Raw genomic sequence first — 17,054 nt, forward strand, 5'->3', positions numbered from 1 at the left:
TTCAGTCTCAAATTCCAAACGGAACAAGTTCGGAAGAAGGCAAGATTCTATTAGCCGGTCATTTTCTACCGCTTCTCCCTTTTGTGGTTGCGGGGCTGCTGGAGCTTATACCAGCTGCACTCGGGCGGAAGGCGCCCTTGACAAGTCGCCACCTCATCACAGGGCCAACACAGATAGACAGACAACATTCACACTCACATTCACACACTAGGGCCAATTTAGTGTTGCCAATCATTGTTTTATAAATATCTCCACCATGCTTCCATGGTTTGATTTCACATTATCAGGACAACAACAAATAAACAGGTACCAACAGGTGAGAGAAGGTAGGGGAAGTTGGTTTTGTATAATAGGACCCCTTTAATTGTAGAATTGATCATAGGTCTCCTTTAACTTTTCCCCTATCCAAGGGTCATTTTAGTCACAGTTTTAGTGACAGTTTATTGTGCTAAATTGAAAGAGTAAATGAAACCAATTTTTTTGGTATAATGATTTATGATAAAATGAACTGGAAATCTCATGTAAAAAATATGCTACATAAAGTAGCAAGAAACACGTCAATAATATATAAAGCAAAACATGTTTGTGGAGGTAAGTGTGTCAGCGCGCCTGCAGGAGCAAAGGTCACCGCCTCTGGCAATGGTGTCGAGGGCCGAGCACCATCAGCTAGGGGCGAGGCATGTGCGGGACGGCGAGACACAGCTGGCAGATGATTAGATTTCACAGGTGGTACGTGTTAATCTAATCATCTGTTGTCTTTAACAGTGAGCGGCCAGCAGAGGAAGAGAAGACTGGAGAAAAGCTACATGAAAAATTGTGCTTGATATATGCATGGAAAAAATAAAACTCTGTTAAACGGCACGCCTCGCTCCGGTGACGTGATATCCGTGGAATGGGTAGGGATCGACTTCCACAATGTTCTAGACCAAAAATCACTCCATATTCTCCACTGCTCGCTAGTGTTATTTTTGAGTTATTGTGTAGAAATATGGGGAAACAACTACAAAAGTACACTTCATTCATTAACGGTGTTACAAAAAAGATCAGTTAAAATAATACATAACGTTGGATATAGAGAACATGCAAACCCTTTATTTATTGAATCAAAAATACTGAAATTCCACGACATAGTGAATTAGCAAACAGCTAAAATTATACACAAAGCAAACTATAATATGCTACCCATGAATTTACAACAATTCTTCTCAACAAAACAGGAGAAATATAATCTTAGATAAAAAAAATTATTCAAAACATTTGTACGCACGTACAACACTTAAGACCTTCAGTATATCAGTATGTGGAATTAAATAATGGAATGGATTAAGCAAAGAAATCAAACAATGTACTAAAAAGTATCCACTTCAAGAAACTCTTCAAACTCAAAGTGTTTACAAAGTACAAAGAAGAAAATCCATGATAAACATTCTGAATTTATTTCATCCATCCATTCATTTTCAAGATAATCTTACTCATCTCACCATATGAAACATAACTTACTTCACCAATTATTAATTATTTATTGTTATTGTTATTGTTATTACTTATGTAGAATATTGTGAATAAATTGAGAACAGGAAGTGAACAAAATTTTTAGCAACTGCTATGTAAAGGAAAAAGGGTAGGATTAAATAAGCTCTGCTTCTTCCTACTCCTTTTTGAACATGTTGAATAGAACAACTGGAAATTGTGATGTATCGTGTTGTATGCATGCATGTTCGAAATAAACTCAAACTCAAACTCAAATACAAATATGTATTAAGAATTAAACCAAAAAATATATAGTTATTCAATATACATTTGTATATCAGTTCTTGTTACTAAACCGTTCCAAAAGGGCTGCTTAAAAACTAATTGTATTAAAACCGAAACAATTTTTCCGACTAAAAACGATGTGAAGCCAATGAATACCTTCCTGACACCCAACATTATATTTTATGCTTTATAATTATAGTTTTACAGGGGAAAATGTCTGCAAATGCCAAATGAAACATCACTTGTACCGTAACTGAAGACTATGGTGGGTGATGAGATACAAGGGTGGAGGGGAGGCAGGTAGAAAGGGGTTGATAAAACCAGGACGTATGAAAACCGAGGTACCGGAATTAGGTCTGAGTTATGCATTTGAGCAATACAGAATATATTATATTTTGGCACACTCTGCTTCATCTACACAATAAACACACGTAACATTAATTGAAGACTTGAAATGTATTGAGTGGCGTATTACCATGTTTGTTTTCGACAAATACTTTTCCATAGACTTTTCCATGGCAATTTCTAATGCTAAAAATTAAAGATGCAGGCCGATATTATCGGCCGATGAATGCTTTAAAATGTAATATCGGAAATTATCGGTATCGGTTTCAAAAAGTAAGATTAATGACTTTTTGAAACGCTGCTGTATCCGGTAAAACACAGACGTCGAGTATACTCTGGACTGAAGCTGTGTGCCTTCATTGTTTTTGTTGCTGTTGTTTTGAGGCATGTTTAAAAAAAATTAAAAATAATGCACTTTGTGAAAGTCAAAGTAAAGTATTTCCCATAGTTGTAGTGGGTATTAAGATTATCTCAGGGAGAGCATGTCCCAAATTCCAAGCTGCTGTTTTGAGGCATGTTAAAAAAAATAATGCACTTTGTGACTTCAATAATAAATATGGCAGTGCCATGTTGGCACTTTTTTCCATAACTGGAGTTGAAGTTGTTCTCTTATTTTGGAAAACCTTGTTTTTGATTGATTGATTGAAACTTGTATTAGTAGAGTGCACAGTACAGTACATAGTCCGTACAATTGACCACTAAATGGTAACACACGAATACGTTTTTCAACTTGTTTAAGTCGGGGTCCACGTTGATCAATTCATGGTAAAGTTACATTGTTTAATGCATCCAGCGGGGCATCACAACAAAATTAGGCATAATAATGTGTTAATTCCATGACTGTATATATCGGTATCGGTCGATATCGGAATCAGTAATTAAGAGTTGGACAATATCGGAATTTTGGATATCGGCAAAAAAGCCATTATCGGACATCTCTACTAAAAATGTGATGCATACTTCACATCAACGTTTTACAGTTTACCAGTCCGTCCGGGAATTTGCGATGTTGCAGTCGCACCAATTCACACAAATTCAACCACTTCCCGCAACTATGCACGGGCACGCAACTTTGTCGGATGCCCGAAAACGTCTTGCAATTTTTGGCTAATCAGCGTAATTTTCACCTATCAATTTATCTAAGCGGCACTCAAACACCCATGTCAGCTGTCTATTACAAATGTATGTTTGTTTCTTGTGAAGATGAAGTAGGAGCAGCAGAGTGGAACAAAATATAAGTTCTGTATTGCTCAAATGCATAGCTCAGACCTAATTACGGTTCCTTTCTACGTTGCTGTGCCTTCAGGGTATCACAGTATATAAACACTCAGCAAAACACAGGCTCCACTTCCTAGTTAACATACACTATATTGCCAAAATTATTTGGCCACCCACCCAAATGATCAGAATCAGGTGTCCTAATCACATCGAGCACTTAAGCATGGAGACTGTTTCTACAAACATTTGTGAAAGAATGGGCCGCTATTTAACCCTTGTGTGGTGTTCGGGTCTGTGGGACCCGTTTTCATTTTTTATTAAAAGAAAAATGATACAATTAATTACTTTTTCAAACTACGACTCACTGACTTTGGCTCATTTTCTGTGAAGAAAATATATCAGAATACATATTTAATGTTCACACACCATACACCCCCCCTACACATATATATTACATATAAGATGTCCGGGTCCACTGGACCCGGGGCTAATAGAAGTGTGGAAACACACACACACACACACACATACACATACACACACACGCACACACACACAGCAGGCCTAGACAGGGGGAGGACAGAGTGTAGGTACACAGAACATCAGAGGGTCAAATGTTCGAGAAAATGAGAGCAGACAGTGTTGACAAACAATGTTGCAACCTTGTGTGGGAACCGCAGGTGCAGGAACACAAAAGAAGAATCCCTGTGGGATGCAGAAACTGGCAGAGAAATTTACCGTGCAACGTTCACATTGTTGTTACTCAGCCAGCGTTTGTGGGTCTGATGGGTCCGTTGCATTTTGTGGCTTTTAATGCCTCACAATCAAACACTTTTATGTTAAAATACTGAACAGATGTTTATTGGGATAAGGAGAACATCTGTTCAGTATTTTAACATAAAAGTGTTTGATTCTGAGGCATTAAAAGCCACAAAATGCAACGGGTCCATCAGACCCACAAACGCTGGCTGAGTAACAACAATATGGACATTACACAAGGGTTAACTAGTAAATAAATAAATACAAATAAATGTCAGCAAAAGTCCGCTTACAATGGAGCATAAGGGAGTCGCCCTTTGTTGACACTAAAGCGCTTAAAAAATGTACCAACACTTCTATCAAGGTTTTATATACACATTGTAAGCATATATTTAATGTAGTAACAGGCACATTGAAAATAGCATGTAATATTGACATATTTCTGTCATTTTAAGCACATTAATTTCACAAACGCATCACAAGGTGTGCTTTTTCCTTCAATAACATCACTGATTACTCCTCACTGCAGACTTTATGAGGGACATAATAAAACAACCACTTTCTGATTTACATGTTTATAATCCACGCCGGATAGTCGAACCTCGGATCCAGGAGGAACAGTGTGGTTTTCATCCTGATCGTGGAACGGTAGACCAGCTCTATACTCTCGGCAGGGTCCTTGAGGGTGCATGGGAGTTTGCCCAACCAGTCTACATGTACTTTGTGGACTTAGAGAAGGCATTCGACCGTGTCCCTCGGGAAGTCCTGTGGGGAGGGCTCAGAGAGAATGGGGTATCGGACTGTCTGATTGTGGGGGTCCGCTCCCTGTATGATCAGTGATTGGCGGCAGTAAGTCGAACCCGTTTCCAGTGAAGGGTCGCACTCCGCCAAGGCTGCCCTTTGTCACCAATTCTGTTGATAACTTTTATGGACAGAATTTCTAGGCGCAGTCAGGGCGTTGAGGGGATCCGGTTTGGTGGCTGCAGGATTAGGTCTCTGCTTTTTGCTGATGATGTGGTCCTGATGGCTTCAACTGGCCAGGATCTTCAGCTCTCACTGGATCGGTTCACAGCCGAGTGTGAAGCGACTGGGATGAGAATCAGCGCCTCCAAGTCCGAGTCCATGGTTCTCGCCCGGAAAAGGGTGGAGTGCCATCTCCGGGTTGGGGAGGAGATCTTGCCCCAAGTGGAGGAGTTCAAGTACCTAGGAGTCTTGTTCACGAGTGAGGGAAGAGTGGATCGTGAGATCAACAGGCAGAGCGGTGCGGTGTCTTCAGTAATGCGGACGCTGTATCGATCCGTTGTGGTGAAGAAGGAGCTGAGCCGGAAGGCAAAGCTTTCAATTTAACGGTCGATCTATTATTCCCATCCTCACCTATGGTCATGAGCTTTGGGGTATGACCAAAAGGACAAGATCACAAGTACAAGCGGCCGAAATGAGTTTCCTACCCCGGGTGGCGGGGCTCTCCCTTAGAGATAGGGTGAGAAGCTCTGTCATCCGGGAGGAGCTCAAAGTAAAACTGCTGCTCCTCCACATCGAGAGGAGCCAGATGAGGTGGTTCTGGCATTTGGTCAGGATGCCACCCGAACGCCTCCCTCGGGAGGTGTTTCGGGCATGTCCAACCGGTAGGAGGCCACGGGGAAGACCCAGGACACGTTGGGAAGACTATCTCTCCCGGCTGGCCTGGGAACGCCTCGGGATCCCCTGGGAGGAGCTCGACGAAGTGGCTGGGGAGAGGGAAGTCTGGGCTTCCCTGCTTAGGCTGCTGCCCCCGTGACCCGACCTCGGATAAGCGGAAGGAGATGGATGGATGGTTTCCAAGCTGCTAGAGGAGGGATTGCCAAATATCCTCAGCTCAAGACTCTGTTATTTAGTTACCTATTGTTATTACATGAACATATCAGAAGAGCAAAACATATTTGATTTCTTACTAGTTTTCATCAACTCCCGGTAAATTCTCTTGCTCAAATATTCATGTCATAATGTACAATAATATTGTTTTGCTGTTAGGGTTGTACAACTTGCAGTGTTGCAGACCAGACTGCATACCTAGTTAAAGTTAAAGTACCAATGATTGTCACGCACACACTAGGTGTGGTGAAATTTGTCCTCTGCATTTGACCCATTCCCTTAATCACCCTCTGGGAGGTGAGGGGAGCAGTGAGCAGCAGCCGTGGCCACGCCCGGGAATCATTTTTGGTGATTTAACCAACCCTTGATGCTGAGTGCCAAGCAGGGAGTTAATTACTTACCTACTTAGGCCTTTAAATTCCCTAAGGAACATAGGCCATTGATGGTCTTGTGCCCTCCGCTCCAGTTGTTGCCATGACAGCCCTTGCGCCTTCATCTCCTGCTCTGTGGTTCTTCTCTAGGTGGCTCGAGGCCTTCCTCTCTTCCTCTTGCCTTGTGCACTGCAAAAAGTCAGTGTTCAAAAACAAGAAAAAACAAAACAAAAATTAGGGGTATTTTATTTGAACTAAGCAAAATTATCTGCCAATAGAACAAGAAAATTTGGCTTGTCAAGACTTTCCAAAACAAGTAAAATTAGCTAACTTCAATGAACCCAAAAATACCTTAAAATAAGAATATTCTCACTAATAACAAGTGCACTTTTCTTGATAGAAAAAAAAAAGAGACCTTTTTGCTCAATATGATGAAAAATATTCTTAAATTAAGTAAATGCTAGTGCTATTATCTTGACATCATGACATGCACTCGGCATTACATTTCTTGCAACCAGCAAACTTATACTAAAAACTAATTTATTGTTCTTAATGGAAAGGCAACAAGGCAACCGCTTGTTACTCTCGGGATCTTCTAGAATCATATTGTCTAAAAATGCATTTTTCCATCAATAACATGACATCATCGCGCCAAGTGCTTGCTCTTTCAGTCAATTAGTGCGCATATATACAGCCCGGCCCCCAGCCAAAAAAATTTGAATCGTAATTTTGAAGAATTCATCTGAATGTGCATGAGCTATTTCTGTTCAAAATTGTTAGAAATGTTAAATGTTTAAATATTAACTGTCAGTTTATTGTACTGTGCCAACTGTACTACTATATGAGTACCTATTTTCTATTGTTTCATTGAAAATAAAACAGCAAAGTCCATTTGGCTGTCATCTGTTTTAATTATGAGACACAATTGGGTCAAAGTCATGATTTTTTTTTTCATGCTTGAAGTAAGAAAGTATTACTCTAAAAAAGTAGTCTTATACTTGTGAGTGTTGATGACACAGCTTTGCAACAGTTGATATTCTAGTTTCAAGCATGTTTTACTCAATATAGGTCATAAAATCTCCGCAACAAGCTGTAATATCTTACTGAGATAATTTAGGACCAAAACCCTTAAAACAAGTAAAACACTCTAACATAAAATCTGCTTAGTGAGAAGAATTATCTTATCAGACAGAAAATAAGCAAATATCACACTTATATGAGATATTTAATCTTATTTAGATTTCACTTTTTGCAGTGCGGGTTCCATGTTAGAGCATGTTTCGTGATTGATCTATTGTGTCTACGCAGTGTGTGACCAATCCAGTTCCATTTCCTCCTCCTGATTTGTGTTTCTATTGTGTCTTATCTAGTGAAGTCCCACAGGTTGGCATTGGCGATGGTGTTAGGCCAGTAGATACCTAGGAGGTGACGGAGGCAGCGGTTGAAGAATGTATTATGTTGAGTATGTTGGCGGCGATCTTCCAGGTTTCTGAACTGTAGAGTAAGGTGGATTTGACGTTTGAGTTGAAGATTTGCAGTTTGGTCTAGAGCAGTGGTTCTTAACCTGGGTTCGATGGAACCCAAGGGCTCGGTGAGTCGGCCTCAGGGGTTCGGCGGAGGTCGAGACACACCCGACTCATCGTGTGAATAAAAACTTCTCCCTATCGGCGTATTGTGGTTTCGGTAAAAGCAGAAGTCACACTGATTTGCAGGTGTGTAATTTGTTGTGAGTTCATGCACTGTGTTGTTTTTTTTTTCTTTGAACAAGGTGATGTTCATGCACGTTTCATTTTGTGCACCAGTAAAAAAAAACCTAGCTTTGTCTTGAATTTGAAAAAATAAAATAAAATAAAATCACTAAAGAAGGGTTCTGTCAGGTTTGTCACTGACAATTTAGTTATGTTTTGAGTTTTTCCTCTGTTTGTCTTTATTTCTTGCCGGCGCTCTTATTTTGGTTATTTCACCGGAGATGATGGCGCCGTAGGTTGCAGACCCACCGGAGATAATGGTGGCGTCTGCCGGCCCACCAGAGATGATGGCGGCGTCTGTTGTAGACCCACTTGTGTGAGGGGTAGCTGTGCCTCTTCAGCTGCACAGCTACTCATAGCGCCCCCCCCCCCCCCCCCCTTCAAGGGACGGATCCCAGACGTCCCACGAGAAGCCAACACAGGACAGGGATGGGTGGGAGGGATCACAAAAAGAGGCAAAGCTTTTTTATGATTCGGCTATCAATGATAAAGCAATGTTAAGTCTCTCTGCCATAGAAATCTCTGCGGGATTCGTGTTAGGAGGCTGGAGTATTCTGTCAGAGTGGGTTGGTGACGAACCCCAAGATGCAGAGATGGCGGCAGGCATTGAGCAGGAAAACATGATTTAATTTAACACTGTAACCAAAAACAAACAAAAGAGTACAAACAAAAGGTGCGCACAAGGCGGAGAACAAACTTGGCTATGAACAGAAACTAGCACAAAGACTAAACTATGAACAAGAAACAAAAACACTTACTGTGACACGAATAAACAAAACTCACGTGGCAAGAAACGAGCAGGATGAACTATGACATGAGCAGAGTGAACGGAAGTAGACAGAGCTACAACGACAAGTATAAATGACATCGACAAGTATAAATGACACTGACCCCGACAATCGTTAGCGACATTGACAATACTCCAGCACTGGCTGGAGGGAAAAGCAGGCCTAAATAGTAGCTGGCTGATTGACACCAGGTGTGGCCAGGTGCCAATCAGCCACAGCTGAGGGGACACAGTACTCAGGGAGACAAGTAGGAAATAACCAAAATAAGAGCGCCGACAGGAAATAAAGACAAACAGAGGAAAAACTCAAAACATAACTAAACTGTCAGTGACAAACCTGACAGGTTCGGTGACCACGCATATGAAACTGGTGGGGTTCGATACATCCAACAAGGTTAAGAACCACTGGTCTAGAGTGATATGTTTTTTGCTTTCCAGATTTTATTTAGGATAGTGAATGTGGTCTTTGCTTTTCCAATTCTGGCACTGACATCCTCCTCAGTTCCTCCGTCCACAGCAATAATGCTTCCTAGGTATGTAAATGTGGCAACCTCGTCTAACTGGTTATGATCCATGTTTATTGGGGAGTTGTTCTTGTTGTTGATACGCATTAACTTAGTCTTAGCAGGGAGGTGATGGGTCCAATTTTTTTTGTCTTTGCTATGACTAACCGGGGTTTGAACTCACAACCTACCGATCTCTAACCACTAGGACACTGAATCATCCTACCTGGCCTCTTTGTTGAAATACGTTTGTGACCCTCGGTTTCTCACAAATACCTCGTTCGGGACCAAATGACCCATCACCTCCAATGGGTCCAAAGCATTCAGACACCATTGCGCCTTCCCATCCTGCATGCCAGAGGATCCCACAAGATTTTGAATTATTAGAAAGGGAACATTCAGATTGTGCAGGCAGAGCTACCTCCCCTCCCCGTCTATTGAGCATATCCCCCTGTTCTGCAATAACAAACGCAAGAGGTGGGTACACATTGAGCAAATAAAGCAATCAGTATCAGTCATTGTGTGATTTCCACCACAGAAGCAGAAACGGTGTTGAGACTGCATTATGAATAACAAGCAGAGTGTAAGGAAACACCCCCGAAATAGCAATAACATTTCTCCAGCTAAGATTACTTTTCTTATTACTTTACCCTCTCTGTAGTTTTCTACGTCGGGAGTATTCAGCTTATGACCTTTGGCTTGTTTATCGTCTGCCCGTCCACCCAAGTTTTAAGTTACCTACCTTTTATACTAATTCAGCAAAAAGGTTCCCCCCTGGTGGGAATAGTTTATTTTGTCATGCATGTGGCAGAATTCAATGTAATGTGCCATTGTTTTTTTATTTGGATGAATAAGGCTCTAAAACCAGTCCTTAGACAATATACAGTAAAAACCTTCCTGATGAATATGACATTCATGACATTTTTGCCTAAAATTAGGTATGGCAAAGTATGTATTCCTGAGGTATTTTGATCACATTTAAAAAATCTAACCCTCATATGACATTTAGCTTATTGTGCACAGACCTCACATTTCAGTGTCAAATCATAGCCACAGCAAAGGAGTGTGCTAGAATTTGCCCTTAGATCACAGGTGTCAAACTCAAGGCCCGAGGCCAAATCTGGCCCGCCACATTATTTTATGCGTTAATAAAATGCTTAATCTTTTCTTACTAAATATATGTATTTCCCTTTTGACATTAAAAATCATGTACTGCATGCAATTGCATACCTTTTAAAATTCAATATTATCAAAATCTAAATATTATATTATCATGTATTCCAAATATATGTTTTGTTAAAATAAAGATCAATGGGTTATAGTATAAATACTGTACTTAAACATCTGCTTGGCTTATGATTTCAAAACAAATTATGTAGACTGTAAAATTGACCATAGATTTTACGGATAAATTCCGCCGACTGAGTTTTTTTTTTTACTGTAAAAATCAACTTTGGTACTGTTTTTTTCCATAAACTGTAAGACACTAAAATGTTAAAAAACTGACAAAAAAAAACATTGAAACAAGATTTTACAGTAAAAAAAAGAACTGGCAGCTCTGTTGCATAAATTTTACCGCTAAAACAGTGGTATGGTTTTTCCATTCCATTCCATTTATCTATTTTTTTTATATGCAGTAAAAAAAACACTGCGTTTACTGTCAAATTCTGGTGACTGAGTTGCCAGTTTTTAATGTAAATTTTAAAGATTTTTTTTGCAGCTTATTTAAAAAATATATATATTCATGTATTATACATATTGATTGATTGATTGATTGATTGAGACGGACGGACAAAAGGCTTGTAAAACTCCACTGTGTAGGATGGGAAGCGACATGAAGGTGTCGGTTTCTTTGATCTATTGTGATCCACAGGAAGATCTTGTCTTGACCCGAGATCTACAAAGCGGAGAGGAAGCAGGACCTGACGCAAGCTCCATGCATCTTTTCTTTGAACTGTTTTGTGACCGAAGGCAACGGCTGTTTACGACCCCCTTTCCCCTTAGAAACAGCTGTTGCCATGTAATCAGAGAAAGTCCAAATAAAAGAGGAGGCGTGCAATCCTTTCGTCAGAGCGTGGGACGACACTGTACAAGAGTACAGGTGTACACGCTGTCTTCATTGAGCTAAATTGAATCCTGTCTCTGTTCAATTCCTTGCTTCTTGTCTGTTTAATAGATGTCATCGGTGTTTGAACCTGACAGAAAGAAACTTTCTTGCCTGTAAAACAGTGACAGGATGTCCCCCCAAATATATGTTGTCTGTGCACATTCTCTTTGATTCAGATTGTTTGCACTTGCAATATTTTTTGGCTTATAACATATTTTTACTGTATTAGAATTATAAAGCAAATACTGAAGAAATCGAAATGGTTGAAAAACAATAGTGTTAGTTTCCTGTTGTTACTGTAATGGTCATTTAAGGCATTTAGACCACATGTGTCAAATTCAAGGCCCACAGGCCACACCTGGCCACGAGGGATGGGTGATATGGACTACCAAAAAAACCTGCCATTTATGGTGAAAACGATAAAAGTGAAGATAAAAAACACCCATAGAACTGCACCTTTTTGACTATGAGTTTTGTCAGTGCATCCAGTCTTTTGAGCCCCCAAAACACGACTCTAAAATTACACTAGGACTATTAAACAGTTACATTTAAATAACACGCCTGTAGTAGTGTGCTTTGTGTTGTGGGTGTACAGGAGGAAGGAGACGGCACAGACAGGAAGGACGTCGTTTTAGCTCTATTTATTATAATAAATATATACACAATAGAATGGAGTGTGTAAATAATCCAAAATGTGTGTGTGTGTGTGTGTGAGACTATGTGTAGGAGTTAACTGCTGAGTGTTACCGGGAGTGTTGAGCGAGAAGTGCAGAAGTCCAAGGGGGGAGACAAGACAAGCTCGGAGGTCCGTGGGACAGGCAGGAAGTCGGGGCTATAGCGAGGCGTCGAAGGTCCGTGTGCAGGCGGGAGGTCGAGATCCAAGAGGCAGTCAGGGAGGCAGAGGGAATACGGGGAGACGAGACACACAGCTCGTGACGTGGGAACGAAGGTCTGCAGCTGGAAGATGACAAGGGGAACACGAGACCAGTCAACACGAAGGGGGAGAAACACAGAGAGAGTATGTATAGAGCTTGATAAGTCGGGTTACTGTACTGGAACAGATGGCTACGTTCTGGCCCAGGATGCACATTTGCACTGGCATAAGTAGGCAGGTCTTCTCATCAGCGACAGGTGTGTTGATTGCTAGCGATTGATTGCAGCTGCTCTCTGCAGCCGGACTGGCACGCGCCTGGAGGTGCGCCCTGGGCCGTGACACTTTGCTTATCATACGGAAGTTATTTTTCAGTCAGCAATATTACATACATTATTTTTATTTTATATTACAAGTCAGTCAGATAGTGTTATGATGCGACTTCTGAGAAAACTGAAGTCGTGGCCGCATAATAGCGAAGAATGATGACGCTAATCATAAGACGAATACAAAATAAATAGTTGACAAACTGGCAAACACAGGCGAAAATAATTCACTCATTCTCACGTATGTATGCCGTGTCTCAATTGAAGCGATCAGAATAGATTTGGTAGCTTTCTGAGTCGTTTTTTAACCATTTTATTTTGTGTGGTGTACACCAAACTTCTGGTGCAGTATAATTGTTCACCTTCCCGGAGCGCTGGGCTTATTGCAGCCTCATAAGCGCATAGGAGTAGAAGTCGATGGGAGAATAAGCGCAAATCCGGATTTTACCGGATACGCCCACATTTAAGGATTGCTCCACCCAGGGGGTGCATCTTGGATGAAGGCGCACAGTGAAAGATTTAAAGGGCAACTGAACTTTTTTTTGTTTAATTTTGCTTATCATTCACAGTACCTATGCAAGACAAGAACACATATGACTGAATGGGATTCAATCTATTTCGCCAATAAAACATCCTAAACCCCCAAACAACCTTTTATACAAGTATTCTCTTCACTTACAAAACCCAAAACCAGTGAAGTTGGCACACTGTGTAGTTCGTAAATAAAAACAGAATACAATGATTTGCAAATTATTTTCAACTTATATTCAATTGAATAGACTGCAAAGACAAGACATTTAATGTTCAAACTGAGAAACGTAATTTTGTTTTTCAAATAATCATTGACTTAGAATTTAATGGCAGCAACACATTGCAAACGAGTTGGCGAAGGGGCATTTTCACCACTGTGTTACATGGCCTTTCCTTTTAACAAGCCGGCAGCGTTTCTGGGTGTTGTTGATAAATGTCTTTTGCTTTGCATAGTAGAGTTTTAAGTTGCACTTGCAAATTTAGCGACAAACTATAGTTACTGACAGTGGTTTTCTGAAGTGTTCCTGAGCCCGTGTGGTGATATCCTTTACACACTGATGTCGTATTTTGATGCAGTGCCGCCTGAGGGATCGAAAGGTCACGGGAAATCAATGTTGGTTTTCAGCCTTGCTGCTTACTTGTGGTGATTTCTCCAGATTCTCTGAACCTTTTGATGATATTTTGGACCGTTGATGGTGAAATCCCTAAATTCCTTGCAATAGCTGGTTGAGAAATGTTGTTCTTAAACAATTTTCTCACGCATTTGTTCACAAAGTGGTGACCCTCGCCCCATCCTTGTTTGTGAATGACTGAGCATTTCATGGAAGCTGCTTTTATACCCAATCATGGCACCCACCTGTTCCCAATTTGCCTGTTCACCTGTGGGATGTTCCAAATAAGTGTTTGATGAGCATTCCTTAACTTTCTCAGTCTTTTTTGCCACTTGTGCCAGCTTTTTTTAAACATGTTGCAGGCATCAAATTCCAAATGAGGTAATATTTGCAAAAAATAACATGTTCCTGCTCGAACGCTAAGTATCTTGTCTTTGCAGTCTATTCAATTGAATATAAGTTGAAAAAGATTTGCAAATCATTGTATTCTGTTTTTATTTACCATTTACACAACGTGCCAACTTCACTGGTTTTGGGTTTTGTAGATACCTCAACCATCCATGTCGCTCTTGTATAGACAATTAATATTTTGGATGTCTTTTTTGGCCAAATGCTTTTGGGTTTAAGAGGTTAATAAATATATGTTTACTTTTATTGGGACATTGGTTGCAAGGACAACATTTAAATCTTTCAAAATGTTTCAAGGCAGGCTGGTCCATGTCTTGCTGCTTTTCTTCCATTACTCAGTCAGCTCCATTACTCCATTTCTTTCTGCCAAATAGGTCTGGGTTTCCATCAGGAATGTGATTAAGGTGGAATTTTGTTTAATTGTGTTGACTGTGGCTTGGTAAAAAAAAAAAAAAACATAAATAATGTTCAATGCCAGCTGTGTGTTGGGAAATCTGACTTAGTGGCCCCTGTGACAGCAAAGCCATGAAGACATAAATAATATTTTTGTAATGCAGTAATATGTTGTATTTAACTAGTCGTTGATTAGTTTCCAAGGCCTGATTGGTGCTGCAACTAAATAATAACCCATAAAGTGTGTAAGGGGAAAAGAAATTGACTAAATAAATGTTTTTTTCATTTATTTTCCTTGGATAATCTCACATTCCACAAAAGGCTACCAACAGTGAATTCATTGTTGAATAGCATGAAGCTGTTTTGAGGAACTGTTAAACAATTGTTCATGTAACAACATGTGTTAGTTTTGTCTCCTGCTTTAATGTAATAGCAACCTGTTTCTAGAGATTATATGACTGCTTTTATTGGAAGTTATCATGTTTCTAAAGGCAGACATTCTTTATTGATTGCTTTATTGCTGTGGTGGCCAACAGAAATGTCTGTTTTTATAATTGATGGAATGAAAATGGTCTGACCACTTATTGTCATTGTCTCTCTCAAATAGTTAGATCAGGGCTCGGCAACACAAAATGTTGATGGAGCCATACTGGACCAAAAATAAAAATAATTAAAGCTGCCAGCAGCGTTGGACGGGACCAACTTTTGCTGGTGTTTCTTGCCTTTACCCATTCAACATATCTTTACCTGCACATTACCTACCTTCCCTGCATCCTGGGGACACACTGGTGCTTCTTTCTTTCACCCATACAACATATCTATGTAATCATGTAATTTAACCTTCTCTGCATAGTAAGGTCACGCTCTTATTTCCTGCCTGTACCCATTCAACCTATTTTCATCCGCACATTACCTACCTTCTCTGCATATTGGGGTCACACTTGTGCTTTCTGCCTTTACCCAGTTAACAAATCTTTACCCGCACAGTACCTACCTTCTCCGTATTGTGTTGTCACGCTGGTGCTTCCTGCTTTTAAGCGGCTATCTTGATACGGCAGCAGCACCAGCGCAGCTGTTTTTGAAGGCTCGTAAAATCAAAACCGGAGCAGTAGTTAAAACTCTTTCGTCAAATTTTAATCAGAAGTTTTCAATCTCTCTCCTGTGCTAGTTTGAAGCCGACACGACAAACGCGGTCAGAGGAGATAATGTTTTAAAAAAAGGTGACTGTTTTGACACCACTTTTGTTTTGAAGGGGGAATTGCAAACTTCCTGTTGATTTTTGCTGGGGATTTTCAATGAATAAAATGTAAGTCTAAGTGAGACCTACATAGAGGTTTTTGTTTCATGTCTCTACGACATTCCTACCGGAAGTTACAAGCAGTTTTGTCTGTGTTTTCTTCCTAGGAGCAGTTTTGTCTGTGTTTTATTCCTAGGAGGCGCTAGAGCGCAGTTTTGAGTTTTCGGGTTTGGTTTTTTTATTAGAGCGCAATTTCTGCCAGTTCTGATGTGTGTGTCCAGTTTGGTGAGTTTTGAAGCATGTTAAGGGGGTCAAATTACAGCTCAAAGTTGTGCTTTCGCCTTGTGCGCCTTTTTGTTTTCACCTTTTTTTTTTAACATTAAAACCATGTTTTCTTGTACACCGCCTGTCATCTCTGCATCTTGGGGTTCGTCACCTCCACTTCATGACAGAGCTCAAATATACCTACAGACAAGGCATAATGATGCAATATGTACATACAGCTAGCCTAAATAGCATGTTAGCATCGATTGGCTTGCAGTCATGCACTGACCAAACATGCCTGATTAGCACTCCAACAAGTCAATAACATCAACAAAGCTTACCTTTGTGCGTTCACGCACAGCATAAAACGTTTGGTGGACAAAATAAGACAAAGAAGGAGTGGCATAAACACGTCTTTTCTGTGGCAGAGTCGGAAAAAGTTGTACTTTTAAAGAAACTATGATGAGTTCAAGGACCGGCAAAATACTCTCATCATTGAAGCATGTTTAATATAAACAGTGGGATTTCTAACAATTAGGAAGGTTTGTGTCTTGTTTGTCCCTCTAAAGAAACCATATTAAAAAAAAATATATATATTTTTGCCCCATCTTTTTCTATTTTCATGCATTTTTAGGAAAAGCTCCAGGGAGCCACTAGGACGACGCTAAAGAGCCGCGGGTTGCAGACCCCCGGGTTAGATAAACATCTGGAGACCGCAGGAAAAGCAATGTGTGCAACAAGAAAGGTAAAAAAAAAAGAAGGCCTTTCGCATTTCAGCAACAAAAATCCTCAAAAGCTGCAGGGTTTTATTCAGGGCAGCTGTATGTGGGAGCAGAGAGGAGACAAAGAGGTTAAAGTGTGAGTAAGTTTAATGATGTGTTTGTGGTTAAGCCTGCAGTTTGTTTGGGCTGGCTAGATCTGCCTGGCAACTCTCAACAGGAGTTTTGAATCCGACCCAGTAGAGTCTCACCC

General features: G+C 40.4%; 1 long non-coding RNA gene across 1 annotated transcript in view; it reads left to right on the forward strand.

The window, feature by feature from the left end:
- Positions 1 to 16,719: 16,719 nt before the first annotated feature.
- Positions 16,720 to 17,054, forward strand: part of LOC140679398 (uncharacterized) — a 36,429-nt gene continuing 36,094 nt past the window's right edge. Inside the window, exon 1 of the long non-coding RNA XR_012050814.1 lies at positions 16,720 to 16,827. This is a non-coding gene — a long non-coding RNA (uncharacterized lncRNA). The remainder of the gene's footprint in view (positions 16,828 to 17,054) is intronic.

Source organism: Nerophis lumbriciformis, linkage group LG14 (assembly GCF_033978685.3).
Source record: "Nerophis lumbriciformis linkage group LG14, RoL_Nlum_v2.1, whole genome shotgun sequence".
Classification (NCBI taxonomy): domain Eukaryota; kingdom Metazoa; phylum Chordata; class Actinopteri; order Syngnathiformes; family Syngnathidae; genus Nerophis; species Nerophis lumbriciformis.